The sequence below is a fragment of the Hydractinia symbiolongicarpus genome, chromosome 9, assembly GCF_029227915.1.
Source record: "Hydractinia symbiolongicarpus strain clone_291-10 chromosome 9, HSymV2.1, whole genome shotgun sequence".
NCBI lineage: Eukaryota > Metazoa > Cnidaria > Hydrozoa > Anthoathecata > Hydractiniidae > Hydractinia > Hydractinia symbiolongicarpus.
The window spans coordinates 8773950-8793006 of NC_079883.1; the positions used below are offsets into that span (position 1 = coordinate 8773950).

The 19057-nt window shown below is 40.2% G+C and overlaps 13 non-coding genes across 13 annotated transcripts; 4 read left to right on the top strand and 9 right to left on the bottom strand.

Moving 5' to 3' along the window:
* Positions 1-1271: 1271 nt before the first annotated feature.
* Positions 1272-1390, top strand: LOC130661147 (5S ribosomal RNA). Its single transcript, XR_008988342.1, has one exon. It is a non-coding gene; the product is annotated as a 5S ribosomal RNA (ribosomal RNA).
* Positions 1391-1718: 328 nt separating this feature from the next.
* On the bottom strand, positions 1719-1883 carry LOC130659765 (U1 spliceosomal RNA). Its single transcript, XR_008986970.1, has one exon. It is a non-coding gene; the product is annotated as a U1 spliceosomal RNA (small nuclear RNA).
* Positions 1884-2068: 185 nt separating this feature from the next.
* On the bottom strand, positions 2069-2260 carry LOC130660820 (U2 spliceosomal RNA). The gene has a single exon (XR_008988016.1). It is a non-coding gene; the product is annotated as a U2 spliceosomal RNA (small nuclear RNA).
* Positions 2261-2582: 322 nt separating this feature from the next.
* Trnar-acg (transfer RNA arginine (anticodon ACG)) lies at positions 2583-2655 on the bottom strand. Its single transcript has one exon. It is a non-coding gene; the product is annotated as a tRNA-Arg (tRNA).
* A 4468-nt stretch (positions 2656-7123) lies between these two features.
* Positions 7124-7242, top strand: LOC130661159 (5S ribosomal RNA). Its single transcript, XR_008988354.1, has one exon. It is a non-coding gene; the product is annotated as a 5S ribosomal RNA (ribosomal RNA).
* A 329-nt stretch (positions 7243-7571) lies between these two features.
* LOC130659767 (U1 spliceosomal RNA) lies at positions 7572-7736 on the bottom strand. Its single transcript, XR_008986971.1, has one exon. It is a non-coding gene; the product is annotated as a U1 spliceosomal RNA (small nuclear RNA).
* A 185-nt stretch (positions 7737-7921) lies between these two features.
* On the bottom strand, positions 7922-8113 carry LOC130660821 (U2 spliceosomal RNA). Its single transcript, XR_008988017.1, has one exon. It is a non-coding gene; the product is annotated as a U2 spliceosomal RNA (small nuclear RNA).
* A 322-nt stretch (positions 8114-8435) lies between these two features.
* Trnar-acg (transfer RNA arginine (anticodon ACG)) lies at positions 8436-8508 on the bottom strand. Its single transcript has one exon. It is a non-coding gene; the product is annotated as a tRNA-Arg (tRNA).
* A 4473-nt stretch (positions 8509-12981) lies between these two features.
* On the top strand, positions 12982-13100 carry LOC130661171 (5S ribosomal RNA). Its single transcript, XR_008988366.1, has one exon. It is a non-coding gene; the product is annotated as a 5S ribosomal RNA (ribosomal RNA).
* Positions 13101-13428: 328 nt separating this feature from the next.
* LOC130659768 (U1 spliceosomal RNA) lies at positions 13429-13593 on the bottom strand. Its single transcript, XR_008986972.1, has one exon. It is a non-coding gene; the product is annotated as a U1 spliceosomal RNA (small nuclear RNA).
* Positions 13594-13778: 185 nt separating this feature from the next.
* Positions 13779-13970, bottom strand: LOC130660822 (U2 spliceosomal RNA). The gene has a single exon (XR_008988018.1). It is a non-coding gene; the product is annotated as a U2 spliceosomal RNA (small nuclear RNA).
* Positions 13971-14292: 322 nt separating this feature from the next.
* Positions 14293-14365, bottom strand: Trnar-acg (transfer RNA arginine (anticodon ACG)). Its single transcript has one exon. It is a non-coding gene; the product is annotated as a tRNA-Arg (tRNA).
* Positions 14366-18833: 4468 nt separating this feature from the next.
* On the top strand, positions 18834-18952 carry LOC130658865 (5S ribosomal RNA). The gene has a single exon (XR_008986077.1). It is a non-coding gene; the product is annotated as a 5S ribosomal RNA (ribosomal RNA).
* The last annotated feature ends 105 nt before the right edge of the window (positions 18953-19057 follow it).

Below are 19057 nucleotides of genomic sequence, written 5' to 3' on the forward strand. Positions count from 1 at the left end.
TGGTTTACTTGCTGCTTGTGTATTTTGTGACGGCTTTTGTTCCTTCACTGACTGCGTGTTTTGCAAGTTCTCCAGGCAAGAGAAGACGTACTGCGGTTTGAATTTCACGAGAAGAGATGGTCGACTTTTTGTTTTGAAGAGCCAAACGCGAAGCTTCGGAAGCAATGCGCTCAAAGATGTCGTTGACAAATGAGTTCATGATGCTCATAGCTTTGCTTGAAACTCCGACATCTGGGTGAACTTGTTTCAAAACATTGTAGATGTAAATAGCATAACTTTCCTTTCTCTTTCTCTTGCGTTTCTTTTCACCAGTTCCACCAATCTTTCCTCCTTTTTTGCCGGCTCTTTTTTCACCTTTCTTGGCTACTTTAGGTGCCTGTTTTCCTCCTTTAGCTGCTGCGTCAGACATGGTTAAAAATTTTTGCTACTTAACTTGTAAATAAGCATTAAACTGCAAGTCAAAACTTTTTGTTTATAAGTAAAAAAATCGGATCGAATTCGATCCGAAAACGCCGATACGCAATTTAATTGGTTAAAAAAAAAATCTTTTGTTTAATACTTAATTATGATTGGTTAAAAAAACATGATTTCGATCCTATTTTTATGATGAAAAAACGAGTAAAGTTTATTTCGTTAACACTTACGTTAAATATTCGTACGTTTTTGTATTAACTTACAAATCAAATCGCAGTTATGTCTGGACGTGGAAAAGGTGGAAAAGCTAAGGCTAAAGCCAAGACAAGATCCTCAAGAGCTGGACTTCAATTTCCAGTCGGTAGAGTGCATAGATTCCTTCGTAGAGGGCACTATGCTAACCGAATTGGATCTGGAGCACCAGTTTACTTAGCAGCCGTCTTGGAATATTTATCTGCTGAGATATTGGAGTTGGCTGGTAACGCAGCAAGAGACAACAAAAAAGCTAGGATTATTCCAAGACATTTACAATTGGCTGTTCGTAATGATGAAGAATTAAACAAACTTTTGAGCGGTGTAACCATTGCAGCTGGTGGTGTTTTGCCAAACATTCAAGCTGTCTTACTCCCAAAGAAGAACGACAAAGGACAGAAGAAGTAAACCGCTACACTCAGAAAACAACGGCTATTTTTATAGCCACACATCTTTAAAAAAACATTGTTTTTTTCACAAAACTATAACCTTAAAGTCTAATAGATAATCCATGCATACGCCTTGTCCTAAGTAACTCAAAGAAATTAAATAAAAAAATTTGATCACAACGTCAAAATAAATTGCACGTATTTGCACCTACTAATGTCTACGGCCATACCACGATGAACACACCCGTTCTCGTCTGATCACGGAAGTTAAGCATCGTCGGGCCGGGATAGTACTTGGATGGGGGACCGCCTGGGAACTCCCGGTGTCGTAGGCTTTTCATTTTCATTTGCTGTGATATATTTCTTGTTATAACAATTAAGGAACGTGGCGGTTGTTGAAAGTGTTTCCTATGACATTTTCCTACGACATTTTCAGGTGATAGTACGAGAAAAAAGAGCTTTCAAATGCATACAAACTCGATCTATTGCCGATCATCCAATAACCCTGACGGAATGGCAAATAAAATAAAATTCCGCCGCCTTCCGAGGACTTATATCGCAATCACGTTTCGTAACAGCCAAGCGAGGTTTTACCTTAGCGTTTAAGTCACCACCGACATTTGGCCGCGCAACTTTTCTAAGCTCATTCATTTTGACTTAAGGAGGGGGCGAGCGCGGACGCAGGCCCCCACTACCAGAAATTGTACGGTCGAGTTACTGACGTTTGCAGTAATCGCAGAGGTCAGCCCAAGCGTAGTGCAATGCAAGAGCCTCACTCTGGAAGAAAACCCTCATTGATCAGTCTTTACTTCCCCGTCAGGTAAGTATGAGTTGGAACTGCACCGTAGCATGAGGGTACCCTTCAAAGTTTGTTAATGCTTGTGGCTTGAGTGTGTTATAAACTGCCGTGTCGCGGGGCATAGGCTGTATTCTCCCCCAGTGTACGCGTTTTGTTCCCGCCGTAGACTATGCAGAGTGCCGTCGGAAAGAGGACTGCTATTATTCTTTTATTGCTTATGTGGGCCGCCATCGGTAATAGTGCAACACCAAGGCAACCCGTGGTCACGGCGTGAATGAATCCACCTCCATGACCCAAGGCCAAAAATCAGATTAATATACTGACCATTCAGAGAATGGCCTACCAGATATTAAACTGATAAGAACAGATACTACACTTGATCTTAGCCATTAGGCCGAGAAGCGATAAAGAACAAGCGTTGCCATGATAGGCATCGTCCACACACCGTAACTGCTTGTGGAGCATGTCACGTTACTGTAAAGCTTACAACTGTCACCGCGTACGGATGGACGGCGACATAGTAAAAATCACGGCTGTTGATTTAGCCGTAGGATGGAGAGCGACTGTAGCGAGTGGATGGTAACTTACATGAATGCTAACAAAGGCGACGATACTAAGTGCGTGATATTACTTTCCAATATGTCTGCGTACATTCCGTTTATCAACGCATTACGCCAGAACGTGCGCGCGCGTTACACAGTAGACCATGCAGCCGAAATGCGACAGTGCGACCCTGCCAGGAGTCGAACCTGGAATCCCCTGATTCGTAGTCAGATGCCTTATCCATTGGGCCACAGGGCCATGCTTATGACTTCGCCCCATCGTCATTTTGGCTTGCGCATTCGTTTTACTTACGACAGAATTCTTCGTGTTTGTAGCCATGAAAGAAAGGGACTTCTGTGAGTGAATTTTTTTACTGTGGTCTAATAAAAAAGTCGAAACGCAGTGCCCAATATATGAATTGCTCCTAATAGCCGGAAACAGGCCGTGTCGATGATGTAGGCCGACATACGCAACGCAAACCAAAGAACGCTTTATGAAAATCCTAACACGAGCGCGGAAGAAGCCCAAATTAACAGACTAGATGTAATGCTGAAGACCTCAAACTCCAGCAGCTTCTCTTGCAGACTATTGCGTCGTACTACAAATAAAAATTAACATGCTTTCGCATAGTCGCGGCACCCAAAACGGACATTATACGATGTACAGAAACACACATTTCTGTTTTCGCGCCAAATCAATTCCCGGGAGTGGTACTTTTACGTCCGCATACTTCGCACCGTCTTAAATTATATCTCATTTACACGGTAATGTTTAGTATACTTCTACTGTGATAACAAGCATCGTTTATCGTTGGATTGTTGTAAGAAAACATTAAAAATGAGTGAAGCAGCTTCTCCAAAGAAAATCGCACCCAAGAAGAAACCTGCTGCAAAGAAGACAGCTGATCACCCTAAATATGTGGACATGATCAAGGCTGCTATCGCTACCCTAAAGGAACGCGGTGGTTCATCTCGCCAAGCTATTACAAAATATATTCATGCAAATTACAAAGTTGCTGAAAACTCAGATCATCATCTGAAAATGGCTCTTAAACGAGGAGTAACATCAGGCGATTTGATTCAAACTAAAGGCACTGGTGCTTCTGGATCATTCAAGCTAGGTCAGGTAAAAAAAGAAAAACCTAAGAAAAAGGCCGCAGCAAAAAAGCCAACGGCAAAGAAGCCTACTGCAAAGAAAAGTACACCAAAAAAGAAGCCAGCAAAGAAGAGCACGCCAAAGAAAGCAGCAAAGAAGCCTGCCACAAAGAAAGCCTCGGCTAAGAAACCAGCAGCTAAGAAACCCACAAAGAAGCCTGTTGCTAAAAAACCTGCAGCAAAGAAGGTCAAAAAGACTCCCAAAAAGGCAGCAAAGAAGACCGCAAAAAAATAATTTGTGTGTATCTGGCTATTACATTAACAAACGGCTATTTTTATAGCCACACATTTACAAAAAAACATTATCTTGGTACAAAGTTAAACTTGTTTAAGTCACTTAAACAGTTAAAAAAGAGTAAATTTAAGATTAGATTCCCTATGTTTAAGTATTTTCGTTTTTAAATTTCTTATTTTCTTGCTTTTACTTTTCTTGCCCTTCATATTTTTAACATTGTCAAACTTTATGTAGCATAAAATTTTTATGTAGCATAAAATTTAAACAGAAAGCAGGACAAAGTTTGATATAAAAAGCTAGCCGTAATATTTTTTATGGATGTGTGGCTATAAAAATAGCCGTTTTTTGTTTGGTAAGATGCTTAGGCACGTTCCCCACGAATTCTTCTTGCCAACTGGATGTCTTTAGGCATGATTGTAACTCGTTTTGCGTGAATGGCACACAAGTTAGTATCCTCGAACAAGCCAACAAGGTACGCTTCAGAAGCCTCTTGCAGAGCCATAACGGCTGTGCTCTGGAATCGCAGATCTGTTTTGAAGTCCTGAGCAATTTCTCGCACAAGACGCTGGAAAGGCAACTTGCGGATCAAGAGCTCGGTTGACTTCTGGTATCTTCTGATTTCTCTGAGAGCAACTGTACCAGGTCTGTAACGATGTGGTTTTTTCACTCCTCCAGTAGCTGGTGCGCTTTTCCTCGCAGCTTTAGTGGCGAGTTGTTTTCGTGGAGCCTTTCCTCCAGTAGATTTACGTGCAGTTTGCTTTGTACGAGCCATATTTTAAGAAGTCGATGTAGTACGGATACACAAGACGGTCTAAAATGCACTATCGCGCCAAAGTTTTATTTCTCATATTGATTGACAGCTAAGGTTCAAAACAAACCATTTGATTGGTGCTAAGAAAGTAATTTCTGATTGGCTGCATAATGACATTACGCTCATTACTTTAACATTTTTATAAAATCTGTGTTTTTTGGCTACGGGAAAACGGCTGTATCTTCTGATACACAAAAGCTTTTGACTTTTTTTTTTTTTAGTAAGTAGCAGAAGGTTTGGCGAATTCCAACGATGCCAAATTTATTGCCTTACTGAAACATTAAGACCACGAATTTTTAAAAAAACTACAGTTTTACTTAAAAAAATGTACAAAATGTTCGGAACATTTTGTAATGACGCAACTCTATTGGTTAATTAGGGTGTTTCCACGAGCAGTAGGTAATTTTATGGCCTCTTTTTAAAGCTGTCTGAATTCTGTTAACTCAAACGTTGTTTTTGTACTCGTTCTGTACGCAACTATATCAATATGTCTGGACGCGGAAAAGGAGGTAAAGGATTGGGAAAAGGAGGTGCTAAACGTCACCGAAAAATTCTTCGTGATAACATTCAGGGAATCACAAAACCTGCTATTCGGCGTCTTGCTCGACGAGGTGGTGTCAAACGTATCTCTGGCCTTATCTATGAGGAAACCAGAGGTGTACTGAAGGTTTTCTTAGAGAATGTTATTCGTGATGCTGTAACCTACACAGAGCACGCTAAACGCAAGACCGTTACCGCTATGGATGTTGTTTATGCCTTAAAACGTCAAGGAAGAACTCTTTACGGATTCGGAGGTTAAGCGTTGTCATTGCTCAACAAAAACGGCTATTTTTATAGCCACAAATCTTTTAAAACATTACTTTGTGCACGCTTCCAAATTACACAATGTGTAAAGTCTTGTCACAGTTACATTTATTGCTATACGATACTATGTCATATATGACACAAAAAAAATTTAGAAATACTTTGTAGGGTTAATTTGCCTGGGAGTGTTTCCGTGAAAAGCTGGGTTAAGTTAAATGTAAGCAATAACATGGATCAATGTACTTGTCTTTTCTGCAAGTACAGCTAATAATACGTATGAAAAGTGAAGCTAATCCACACACACATGGGGAAGTATTTTAAATGTAGGCTAGTGTTCTTAAGCACATTATTTAGAAGTTTTATTAACTTCGGTTAACTTGTAGTGACGCCAAGTAAATGTTTTTTTAAAGATGTGTGGTCTTAAAAAAGACCGTTTGTGTTTGGTAGACGTTGGTTTACTTGCTGCTTGTGTATTTTGTGACGGCTTTTGTTCCTTCACTGACTGCGTGTTTTGCAAGTTCTCCAGGCAAGAGAAGACGTACTGCGGTTTGAATTTCACGAGAAGAGATGGTCGACTTTTTGTTTTGAAGAGCCAAACGCGAAGCTTCGGAAGCAATGCGCTCAAAGATGTCGTTGACAAATGAGTTCATGATGCTCATAGCTTTGCTTGAAACTCCGACATCTGGGTGAACTTGTTTCAAAACATTGTAGATGTAAATAGCATAACTTTCCTTTCTCTTTCTCTTGCGTTTCTTTTCACCAGTTCCACCAATCTTTCCTCCTTTTTTGCCGGCTCTTTTTTCACCTTTCTTGGCTACTTTAGGTGCCTGTTTTCCTCCTTTAGCTGCTGCGTCAGACATGGTTAAAAATTTTTGCTACTTAACTTGTAAATAAGCATTAAACTGCAAGTCAAAACTTTTTGTTTATAAGTAAAAAAATCGGATCGAATTCGATCCGAAAACGCCGATACGCAATTTAATTGGTTAAAAAAAAAATCTTTTGTTTAATACTTAATTATGATTGGTTAAAAAAACATGATTTCGATCCTATTTTTATGATGAAAAAACGAGTAAAGTTTATTTCGTTAACACTTACGTTAAATATTCGTACGTTTTTGTATTAACTTACAAATCAAATCGCAGTTATGTCTGGACGTGGAAAAGGTGGAAAAGCTAAGGCTAAAGCCAAGACAAGATCCTCAAGAGCTGGACTTCAATTTCCAGTCGGTAGAGTGCATAGATTCCTTCGTAGAGGGCACTATGCTAACCGAATTGGATCTGGAGCACCAGTTTACTTAGCAGCCGTCTTGGAATATTTATCTGCTGAGATATTGGAGTTGGCTGGTAACGCAGCAAGAGACAACAAAAAAGCTAGGATTATTCCAAGACATTTACAATTGGCTGTTCGTAATGATGAAGAATTAAACAAACTTTTGAGCGGTGTAACCATTGCAGCTGGTGGTGTTTTGCCAAACATTCAAGCTGTCTTACTCCCAAAGAAGAACGACAAAGGACAGAAGAAGTAAACCGCTACACTCAGAAAACAACGGCTATTTTTATAGCCACACATCTTTAAAAAAACATTGTTTTTTTCACAAAACTATAACCTTAAAGTCTAATAGATAATCCATGCATACGCCTTGTCCTAAGTAACTCAAAGAAATTAAATAAAAAAATTTGATCACAACGTCAAAATAAATTGCACGTATTTGCACCTACTAATGTCTACGGCCATACCACGATGAACACACCCGTTCTCGTCTGATCACGGAAGTTAAGCATCGTCGGGCCGGGATAGTACTTGGATGGGGGACCGCCTGGGAACTCCCGGTGTCGTAGGCTTTTCATTTTCATTTGCTGTGATATATTTCTTGTTATAACAATTAAGGAACGTGGCGGTTGTTGAAAGTGTTTCCTATGACATTTTCCTACGACATTTTCAGGTGATAGTACGAGAAAAAAGAGCTTTCAAATGCATACAAACTCGATCTATTGCCGATCATACCAATAACCCTGACGGAATGGCAAATAAAATAAAATTCCGCCGCCTTCCGAGGACTTATATCGCAATCACGTTTCGTAACAGCCAAGCGAGGTTTTACCTTAGCGTTTAAGTCACCACCGACATTTGGCCGCGCAACTTTTCTAAGCTCATTCATTTTGACTTAAGGAGGGGGCGAGCGCGGACGCAGGCCCCCACTACCAGAAATTGTACGGTCGAGTTACTGACGTTTGCAGTAATCGCAGAGGTCAGCCCAAGCGTAGTGCAATGCAAGAGCCTCACTCTGGAAGAAAACCCTCATTGATCAGTCTTTACTTCCCCGTCAGGTAAGTATGAGTTGGAACTGCACCGTAGCATGAGGGTACCCTTCAAAGTTTGTTAATGCTTGTGGCTTGAGTGTGTTATAAACTGCCGTGTCGCGGGGCATAGGCTGTATTCTCCCCCAGTGTACGCGTTTTGTTCCCGCCGTAGACTATGCAGAGTGCCGTCGGAAAGAGGACTGCTATTATTCTTTTATTGCTTATGTGGGCCGCCATCGGTAATAGTGCAACACCAAGGCAACCCGTGGTCACGGCGTGAATGAATCCACCTCCATGACCCAAGGCCAAAAATCAGATTAATATACTGACCATTCAGAGAATGGCCTACCAGATATTAAACTGATAAGAACAGATACTACACTTGATCTTAGCCATTAGGCCGAGAAGCGATAAAGAACAAGCGTTGCCATGATAGGCATCGTCCACACACCGTAACTGCTTGTGGAGCATGTCACGTTACTGTAAAGCTTACAACTGTCACCGCGTACGGATGGACGGCGACATAGTAAAAATCACGGCTGTTGATTTAGCCGTAGGATGGAGAGCGACTGTAGCGAGTGGATGGTAACTTACATGAATGCTAACAAAGGCGACGATACTAAGTGCGTGATATTACTTTCCAATATGTCTGCGTACATTCCGTTTATCAACGCATTACGCCAGAACGTGCGCGCGCGTTACACAGTAGACCATGCAGCCGAAATGCGACAGTGCGACCCTGCCAGGAGTCGAACCTGGAATCCCCTGATTCGTAGTCAGATGCCTTATCCATTGGGCCACAGGGCCATGCTTATGACTTCGCCCCATCGTCATTTTGGCTTGCGCATTCGTTTTACTTACGACAGAATTCTTCGTGTTTGTAGCCATGAAAGAAAGGGACTTCTGTGAGTGAATTTTTTTACTGTGGTCTAATAAAAAAGTCGAAACGCAGTGCCCAATATATGAATTGCTCCTAATAGCCGGAAACAGGCCGTGTCGATGATGTAGGCCGACATACGCAACGCAAACCAAAGAACGCTTTATGAAAATCCTAACACGAGCGCGGAAGAAGCCCAAATTAACAGACTAGATGTAATGCTGAAGACCTCAAACTCCAGCAGCTTCTCTTGCAGACTATTGCGTCGTACTACAAATAAAAATTAACATGCTTTCGCATAGTCGCGGCACCCAAAACGGACATTATACGATGTACAGAAACACACATTTCTGTTTTCGCGCCAAATCAATTCCCGGGAGTGGTACTTTTACGTCCGCATACTTCGCACCGTCTTAAATTATATCTCATTTACACGGTAATGTTTAGTATACTTCTACTGTGATAACAAGCATCGTTTATCGTTGGATTGTTGTAAGAAAACATTAAGAAACATTAAAAATGAGTGAAGCAGCTTCTCAAAGAAAATCGCACCCAAGAAGAAACTGCTGCAAAGAAGACAGCTGATCACCCTAAATATGTGGACATGATCAAGGCTGCTATCGCTACCCTAAAGGAACGCGGTGGTTCATCTCGCCAAGCTATTACAAAATATATTCATGCAAATTACAAAGTTGCTGAAAACTCAGATCATCATCTGAAAATGGCTCTTAAACGAGGAGTAACATCAGGCGATTTGATTCAAACTAAAGGCACTGGTGCTTCTGGATCATTCAAGCTAGGTCAGGTAAAAAAAGAAAAACCTAAGAAAAAGGCCGCAGCAAAAAAGCCAACGGCAAAGAAGCCTACTGCAAAGAAAAGTACACCAAAAAAGAAGCCAGCAAAGAAGAGCACGCCAAAGAAAGCAGCAAAGAAGCCTGCCACAAAGAAAGCCTCGGCTAGAAACCAGCAGCTAAGAAACCCACAAAGAAGCCTGTTGCTAAAAAACCTGCAGCAAAGAAGGTCAAAAAGACTCCCATAAAGGCAGCAAAGAAGACCGCAAAAAAATAATTTGTGTGTATCTGGCTATTACATTAACAAACGGCTATTTTTATAGCCACCATTTACAAAAAAACATTATCTTGTACAAAGTTAAACTTGTTTAAGTCACTTAAACAGTTAAAAAAGAGTAAATTTAAGATTAGATTCCCTAAGTTTAAGTATTTTCGTTTTAAATTTCTTATTTTCTTGCTTTTACTTTTCTTGCCCTTCATATTTTTAACATTGTCAAACTTTATGTAGCATAAAATTTTTATGTAGCATAAAATTTAAACAGAAAGCAGGACAAAGTTGATATAAAAAGCTAGCCGTAATATTTTTTAGGATGTGTGGCTATAAAAATAGCCGTTTTTTGTTTGGTAAGATGCTTAGGCACGTTCCCCACGAATTCTTCCTTGCCAACTGGATGTCTTTAGGCATGATTGTAACTCGTTTTGCGTGAATGGCACACAAGTTAGTATCCTCGAACAAGCCAACAAGGTACGCTTCAGAAGCCTCTTGCAGAGCCATAACGGCTGTGCTCTGGAATCGCAGATCTGTTTTGAAGTCCTGAGCAATTTCTCGCACAAGACGCTGGAAAGGCAACTTGCGGATCAAGAGCTCGGTTGACTTCTGGTATCTTCTGATTTCTCTGAGAGCAACTGTACCAGGTCTGTAACGATGTGGTTTTTTCACTCCTCCAGTAGCTGGTGCGCTTTTCCTCGCAGCTTTAGTGGCGAGTTGTTTTCGTGGAGCCTTTCCTCCAGTAGATTTACGTGCAGTTTGCTTTGTACGAGCCATATTTTAAGAAGTCGATGTAGTACGGATACACAAGACGGTCTAAAAAGCACTATCGCGCCAAAGTTTTATTTCTCATATTGATTGACAGCTAAGGTTCAAAACAAACCATTTGATTGGTGCTAAGAAAGTAATTTCTGATTGGCTGCATAATGACATTACGCTCATTACTTTAACATTTTTATAAAATCTGTGTTTTTTGGCTACGGGGAAAACGGCTGTATCTTCTGATACACAAAAGCTTTTGACCTTTTTTTTTTTTTTAGTAAGTAGCAGAAGGTTTGGCGAATTCCAACGATGCAAATTTATTGCCTTACTGAAACATTAAGACCACGATTTTTAAAAAAACTACAGTTTTACTTAAAAAAATGTACAAAATGTTCGGAACATTTTGTAATGACGCAACTCTAATTGGTTAATTAGGGTGTTCCACGAGCAGTAGGTAATTTTATGGCCTCTTTTTAAAGCTGTCTGAATTCTGTTAACTCAAACGTTGTTTTTGTACTCGTTCTGTACGCAACTATATCAATATGTCTGGACGCGGGAAAAGGAGGTAAAGGATTGGGAAAAGGAGGTGCTAAACGTCCACCGAAAAATTCTTCGTGATAACATCAGGGAATCACAAAACCTGCTATTCGGCGTCTTGCTCGACGAGGTGGTGTCAAACGTATCTCTGGCCTTATCTATGAGGAAACCAGAGGTGTACTGAAGGTTTTCTTAGAGAATGTTATTCGTGATGCTGTAACCTACACAGAGCACGCTAAACGCAAGACCGTTACCGCTATGGATGTTGTTTATGCCTTAAAACGTCAAGGAAGAACTCTTTACGGATTCGGAGGTTAAGCGTTGTCATTGCTCAACAAAAACGGCTATTTTTATAGCCACAAATCTTTTAAAACATTACTTTGTGCACGCTTCCAAATTACACAATGTGTAAAGTCTTGTCACAGTTACATTTATTGCTATACGATACTATGTCATATATGACACAAAAAAAATTTAGAAATACTTTGTAGGGTTAATTTGCCTGGGAGTGTTTCCGTGAAAAGCTGGGTTAAGTTAAATGTAAGCAATAACATGGATCAATGTACTTGTCTTTTCTGCAAGTACAGCTAATAATACGTATGAAAAGTGAAGCTAATCCACACACACATGGGGAAGTATTTTAAATGTAGGCTAGTGTTCTTAAGCACATTATTTAGAAGTTTTATTAACTTCGGTTAACTTGTAGTGACGCCAAGTAAATGTTTTTTTAAAGATGTGTGGTCTTAAAAAAGACCGTTTGTGTTTGGTAGACGTTGGTTTACTTGCTGCTTGTGTATTTTGTGACGGCTTTTGTTCCTTCACTGACTGCGTGTTTTGCAAGTTCTCCAGGCAAGAGAAGACGTACTGCGGTTTGAATTTCACGAGAAGAGATGGTCGACTTTTTGTTTTGAAGAGCCAAACGCGAAGCTTCGGAAGCAATGCGCTCAAAGATGTCGTTGACAAATGAGTTCATGATGCTCATAGCTTTGCTTGAAACTCCGACATCTGGGTGAACTTGTTTCAAAACATTGTAGATGTAAATAGCATAACTTTCCTTTCTCTTTCTCTTGCGTTTCTTTTCACCAGTTCCACCAATCTTTCCTCCTTTTTTGCCGGCTCTTTTTTCACCTTTCTTGGCTACTTTAGGTGCCTGTTTTCCTCCTTTAGCTGCTGCGTCAGACATGGTTAAAAATTTTTGCTACTTAACTTGTAAATAAGCATTAAACTGCAAGTCAAAACTTTTTGTTTATAAGTAAAAAAATCGGATCGAATTCGATCCGAAAACGCCGATACGCAATTTAATTGGTTAAAAAAAAAATCTTTTGTTTAATACTTAATTATGATTGGTTAAAAAAACATGATTTCGATCCTATTTTTATGATGAAAAAACGAGTAAAGTTTATTTCGTTAACACTTACGTTAAATATTCGTACGTTTTTGTATTAACTTACAAATCAAATCGCAGTTATGTCTGGACGTGGAAAAGGTGGAAAAGCTAAGGCTAAAGCCAAGACAAGATCCTCAAGAGCTGGACTTCAATTTCCAGTCGGTAGAGTGCATAGATTCCTTCGTAGAGGGCACTATGCTAACCGAATTGGATCTGGAGCACCAGTTTACTTAGCAGCCGTCTTGGAATATTTATCTGCTGAGATATTGGAGTTGGCTGGTAACGCAGCAAGAGACAACAAAAAAGCTAGGATTATTCCAAGACATTTACAATTGGCTGTTCGTAATGATGAAGAATTAAACAAACTTTTGAGCGGTGTAACCATTGCAGCTGGTGGTGTTTTGCCAAACATTCAAGCTGTCTTACTCCCAAAGAAGAACGACAAAGGACAGAAGAAGTAAACCGCTACACTCAGAAAACAACGGCTATTTTTATAGCCACACATCTTTAAAAAAACATTGTTTTTTTCACAAAACTATAACCTTAAAGTCTAATAGATAATCCATGCATACGCCTTGTCCTAAGTAACTCAAAGAAATTAAATAAAAAAATTTGATCACAACGTCAAAATAAATTGCACGTATTTGCACCTACTAATGTCTACGGCCATACCACGATGAACACACCCGTTCTCGTCTGATCACGGAAGTTAAGCATCGTCGGGCCGGGATAGTACTTGGATGGGGGACCGCCTGGGAACTCCCGGTGTCGTAGGCTTTTCATTTTCATTTGCTGTGATATATTTCTTGTTATAACAATTAAGGAACGTGGCGGTTGTTGAAAGTGTTTCCTATGACATTTTCCTACGACATTTTCAGGTGATAGTACGAGAAAAAAGAGCTTTCAAATGCATACAAACTCGATCTATTGCCGATCATCCAATAACCCTGACGGAATGGCAAATAAAATAAAATTCCGCCGCCTTCCGAGGACTTATATCGCAATCACGTTTCGTAACAGCCAAGCGAGGTTTTACCTTAGCGTTTAAGTCACCACCGACATTTGGCCGCGCAACTTTTCTAAGCTCATTCATTTTGACTTAAGGAGGGGGCGAGCGCGGACGCAGGCCCCCACTACCAGAAATTGTACGGTCGAGTTACTGACGTTTGCAGTAATCGCAGAGGTCAGCCCAAGCGTAGTGCAATGCAAGAGCCTCACTCTGGAAGAAAACCCTCATTGATCAGTCTTTACTTCCCCGTCAGGTAAGTATGAGTTGGAACTGCACCGTAGCATGAGGGTACCCTTCAAAGTTTGTTAATGCTTGTGGCTTGAGTGTGTTATAAACTGCCGTGTCGCGGGGCATAGGCTGTATTCTCCCCCAGTGTACGCGTTTTGTTCCCGCCGTAGACTATGCAGAGTGCCGTCGGAAAGAGGACTGCTATTATTCTTTTATTGCTTATGTGGGCCGCCATCGGTAATAGTGCAACACCAAGGCAACCCGTGGTCACGGCGTGAATGAATCCACCTCCATGACCCAAGGCCAAAAATCAGATTAATATACTGACCATTCAGAGAATGGCCTACCAGATATTAAACTGATAAGAACAGATACTACACTTGATCTTAGCCATTAGGCCGAGAAGCGATAAAGAACAAGCGTTGCCATGATAGGCATCGTCCACACACCGTAACTGCTTGTGGAGCATGTCACGTTACTGTAAAGCTTACAACTGTCACCGCGTACGGATGGACGGCGACATAGTAAAAATCACGGCTGTTGATTTAGCCGTAGGATGGAGAGCGACTGTAGCGAGTGGATGGTAACTTACATGAATGCTAACAAAGGCGACGATACTAAGTGCGTGATATTACTTTCCAATATGTCTGCGTACATTCCGTTTATCAACGCATTACGCCAGAACGTGCGCGCGCGTTACACAGTAGACCATGCAGCCGAAATGCGACAGTGCGACCCTGCCAGGAGTCGAACCTGGAATCCCCTGATTCGTAGTCAGATGCCTTATCCATTGGGCCACAGGGCCATGCTTATGACTTCGCCCCATCGTCATTTTGGCTTGCGCATTCGTTTTACTTACGACAGAATTCTTCGTGTTTGTAGCCATGAAAGAAAGGGACTTCTGTGAGTGAATTTTTTTACTGTGGTCTAATAAAAAAGTCGAAACGCAGTGCCCAATATATGAATTGCTCCTAATAGCCGGAAACAGGCCGTGTCGATGATGTAGGCCGACATACGCAACGCAAACCAAAGAACGCTTTATGAAAATCCTAACACGAGCGCGGAAGAAGCCCAAATTAACAGACTAGATGTAATGCTGAAGACCTCAAACTCCAGCAGCTTCTCTTGCAGACTATTGCGTCGTACTACAAATAAAAATTAACATGCTTTCGCATAGTCGCGGCACCCAAAACGGACATTATACGATGTACAGAAACACACATTTCTGTTTTCGCGCCAAATCAATTCCCGGGAGTGGTACTTTTACGTCCGCATACTTCGCACCGTCTTAAATTATATCTCATTTACACGGTAATGTTTAGTATACTTCTACTGTGATAACAAGCATCGTTTATCGTTGGATTGTTGTAAGAAAACATTAAAAATGAGTGAAGCAGCTTCTCCAAAGAAAATCGCACCCAAGAAGAAACCTGCTGCAAAGAAGACAGCTGATCACCCTAAATATGTGGACATGATCAAGGCTGCTATCGCTACCCTAAAGGAACGCGGTGGTTCATCTCGCCAAGCTATTACAAAATATATTCATGCAAATTACAAAGTTGCTGAAAACTCAGATCATCATCTGAAAATGGCTCTTAAACGAGGAGTAACATCAGGCGATTTGATTCAAACTAAAGGCACTGGTGCTTCTGGATCATTCAAGCTAGGTCAGGTAAAAAAAGAAAAACCTAAGAAAAAGGCCGCAGCAAAAAAGCCAACGGCAAAGAAGCCTACTGCAAAGAAAAGTACACCAAAAAAGAAGCCAGCAAAGAAGAGCACGCCAAAGAAAGCAGCAAAGAAGCCTGCCACAAAGAAAGCCTCGGCTAAGAAACCAGCAGCTAAGAAACCCACAAAGAAGCCTGTTGCTAAAAAACCTGCAGCAAAGAAGGTCAAAAAGACTCCCAAAAAGGCAGCAAAGAAGACCGCAAAAAAATAATTTGTGTGTATCTGGCTATTACATTAACAAACGGCTATTTTTATAGCCACACATTTACAAAAAAACATTATCTTGGTACAAAGTTAAACTTGTTTAAGTCACTTAAACAGTTAAAAAAGAGTAAATTTAAGATTAGATTCCCTAAGTTTAAGTATTTTCGTTTTTAAATTTCTTATTTTCTTGCTTTTACTTTTCTTGCCCTTCATATTTTTAACATTGTCAAACTTTATGTAGCATAAAATTTTTATGTAGCATAAAATTTAAACAGAAAGCAGGACAAAGTTTGATATAAAAAGCTAGCCGTAATATTTTTTATGGATGTGTGGCTATAAAAATAGCCGTTTTTTGTTTGGTAAGATGCTTAGGCACGTTCCCCACGAATTCTTCTTGCCAACTGGATGTCTTTAGGCATGATTGTAACTCGTTTTGCGTGAATGGCACACAAGTTAGTATCCTCGAACAAGCCAACAAGGTACGCTTCAGAAGCCTCTTGCAGAGCCATAACGGCTGTGCTCTGGAATCGCAGATCTGTTTTGAAGTCCTGAGCAATTTCTCGCACAAGACGCTGGAAAGGCAACTTGCGGATCAAGAGCTCGGTTGACTTCTGGTATCTTCTGATTTCTCTGAGAGCAACTGTACCAGGTCTGTAACGATGTGGTTTTTTCACTCCTCCAGTAGCTGGTGCGCTTTTCCTCGCAGCTTTAGTGGCGAGTTGTTTTCGTGGAGCCTTTCCTCCAGTAGATTTACGTGCAGTTTGCTTTGTACGAGCCATATTTTAAGAAGTCGATGTAGTACGGATACACAAGACGGTCTAAAATGCACTATCGCGCCAAAGTTTTATTTCTCATATTGATTGACAGCTAAGGTTCAAAACAAACCATTTGATTGGTGCTAAGAAAGTAATTTCTGATTGGCTGCATAATGACATTACGCTCATTACTTTAACATTTTTATAAAATCTGTGTTTTTTGGCTACGGGAAAACGGCTGTATCTTCTGATACACAAAAGCTTTTGACTTTTTTTTTTTTTAGTAAGTAGCAGAAGGTTTGGCGAATTCCAACGATGCCAAATTTATTGCCTTACTGAAACATTAAGACCACGAATTTTTAAAAAAACTACAGTTTTACTTAAAAAAATGTACAAAATGTTCGGAACATTTTGTAATGACGCAACTCTATTGGTTAATTAGGGTGTTTCCACGAGCAGTAGGTAATTTTATGGCCTCTTTTTAAAGCTGTCTGAATTCTGTTAACTCAAACGTTGTTTTTGTACTCGTTCTGTACGCAACTATATCAATATGTCTGGACGCGGAAAAGGAGGTAAAGGATTGGGAAAAGGAGGTGCTAAACGTCACCGAAAAATTCTTCGTGATAACATTCAGGGAATCACAAAACCTGCTATTCGGCGTCTTGCTCGACGAGGTGGTGTCAAACGTATCTCTGGCCTTATCTATGAGGAAACCAGAGGTGTACTGAAGGTTTTCTTAGAGAATGTTATTCGTGATGCTGTAACCTACACAGAGCACGCTAAACGCAAGACCGTTACCGCTATGGATGTTGTTTATGCCTTAAAACGTCAAGGAAGAACTCTTTACGGATTCGGAGGTTAAGCGTTGTCATTGCTCAACAAAAACGGCTATTTTTATAGCCACAAATCTTTTAAAACATTACTTTGTGCACGCTTCCAAATTACACAATGTGTAAAGTCTTGTCACAGTTACATTTATTGCTATACGATACTATGTCATATATGACACAAAAAAAATTTAGAAATACTTTGTAGGGTTAATTTGCCTGGGAGTGTTTCCGTGAAAAGCTGGGTTAAGTTAAATGTAAGCAATAACATGGATCAATGTACTTGTCTTTTCTGCAAGTACAGCTAATAATACGTATGAAAAGTGAAGCTAATCCACACACACATGGGGAAGTATTTTAAATGTAGGCTAGTGTTCTTAAGCACATTATTTAGAAGTTTTATTAACTTCGGTTAACTTGTAGTGACGCCAAGTAAATGTTTTTTTAAAGATGTGTGGTCTTAAAAAAGACCGTTTGTGTTTGGTAGACGTTGGTTTACTTGCTGCTTGTGTATTTTGTGACGGCTTTTGTTCCTTCACTGACTGCGTGTTTTGCAAGTTCTCCAGGCAAGAGAAGACGTACTGCGGTTTGAATTTCACGAGAAGAGATGGTCGACTTTTTGTTTTGAAGAGCCAAACGCGAAGCTTCGGAAGCAATGCGCTCAAAGATGTCGTTGACAAATGAGTTCATGATGCTCATAGCTTTGCTTGAAACTCCGACATCTGGGTGAACTTGTTTCAAAACATTGTAGATGTAAATAGCATAACTTTCCTTTCTCTTTCTCTTGCGTTTCTTTTCACCAGTTCCACCAATCTTTCCTCCTTTTTTGCCGGCTCTTTTTTCACCTTTCTTGGCTACTTTAGGTGCCTGTTTTCCTCCTTTAGCTGCTGCGTCAGACATGGTTAAAAATTTTTGCTACTTAACTTGTAAATAAGCATTAAACTGCAAGTCAAAACTTTTTGTTTATAAGTAAAAAAATCGGATCGAATTCGATCCGAAAACGCCGATACGCAATTTAATTGGTTAAAAAAAAAATCTTTTGTTTAATACTTAATTATGATTGGTTAAAAAAACATGATTTCGATCCTATTTTTATGATGAAAAAACGAGTAAAGTTTATTTCGTTAACACTTACGTTAAATATTCGTACGTTTTTGTATTAACTTACAAATCAAATCGCAGTTATGTCTGGACGTGGAAAAGGTGGAAAAGCTAAGGCTAAAGCCAAGACAAGATCCTCAAGAGCTGGACTTCAATTTCCAGTCGGTAGAGTGCATAGATTCCTTCGTAGAGGGCACTATGCTAACCGAATTGGATCTGGAGCACCAGTTTACTTAGCAGCCGTCTTGGAATATTTATCTGCTGAGATATTGGAGTTGGCTGGTAACGCAGCAAGAGACAACAAAAAAGCTAGGATTATTCCAAGACATTTACAATTGGCTGTTCGTAATGATGAAGAATTAAACAAACTTTTGAGCGGTGTAACCATTGCAGCTGGTGGTGTTTTGCCAAACATTCAAGCTGTCTTACTCCCAAAGAAGAACGACAAAGGACAGAAGAAGTAAACCGCTACACTCAGAAAACAACGGCTATTTTTATAGCCACACATCTTTAAAAAAACATTGTTTTTTTCACAAAACTATAACCTTAAAGTCTAATAGATAATCCATGCATACGCCTTGTCCTAAGTAACTCAAAGAAATTAAATAAAAAAATTTGATCACAACGTCAAAATAAATTGCACGTATTTGCACCTACTAATGTCTACGGCCATACCACGATGAACACACCCGTTCTCGTCTGATCACGGAAGTTAAGCATCGTCGGGCCGGGATAGTACTTGGATGGGGTACCGCCTGGGAACTCCCGGTGTCGTAGGCTTTTCATTTTCATTTGCTGTGATATATTTCTTGTTATAACAATTAAGGAACGTGGCGGTTGTTGAAAGTGTTTCCTATGACATTTTCCTACGACATTTTCAGGTGA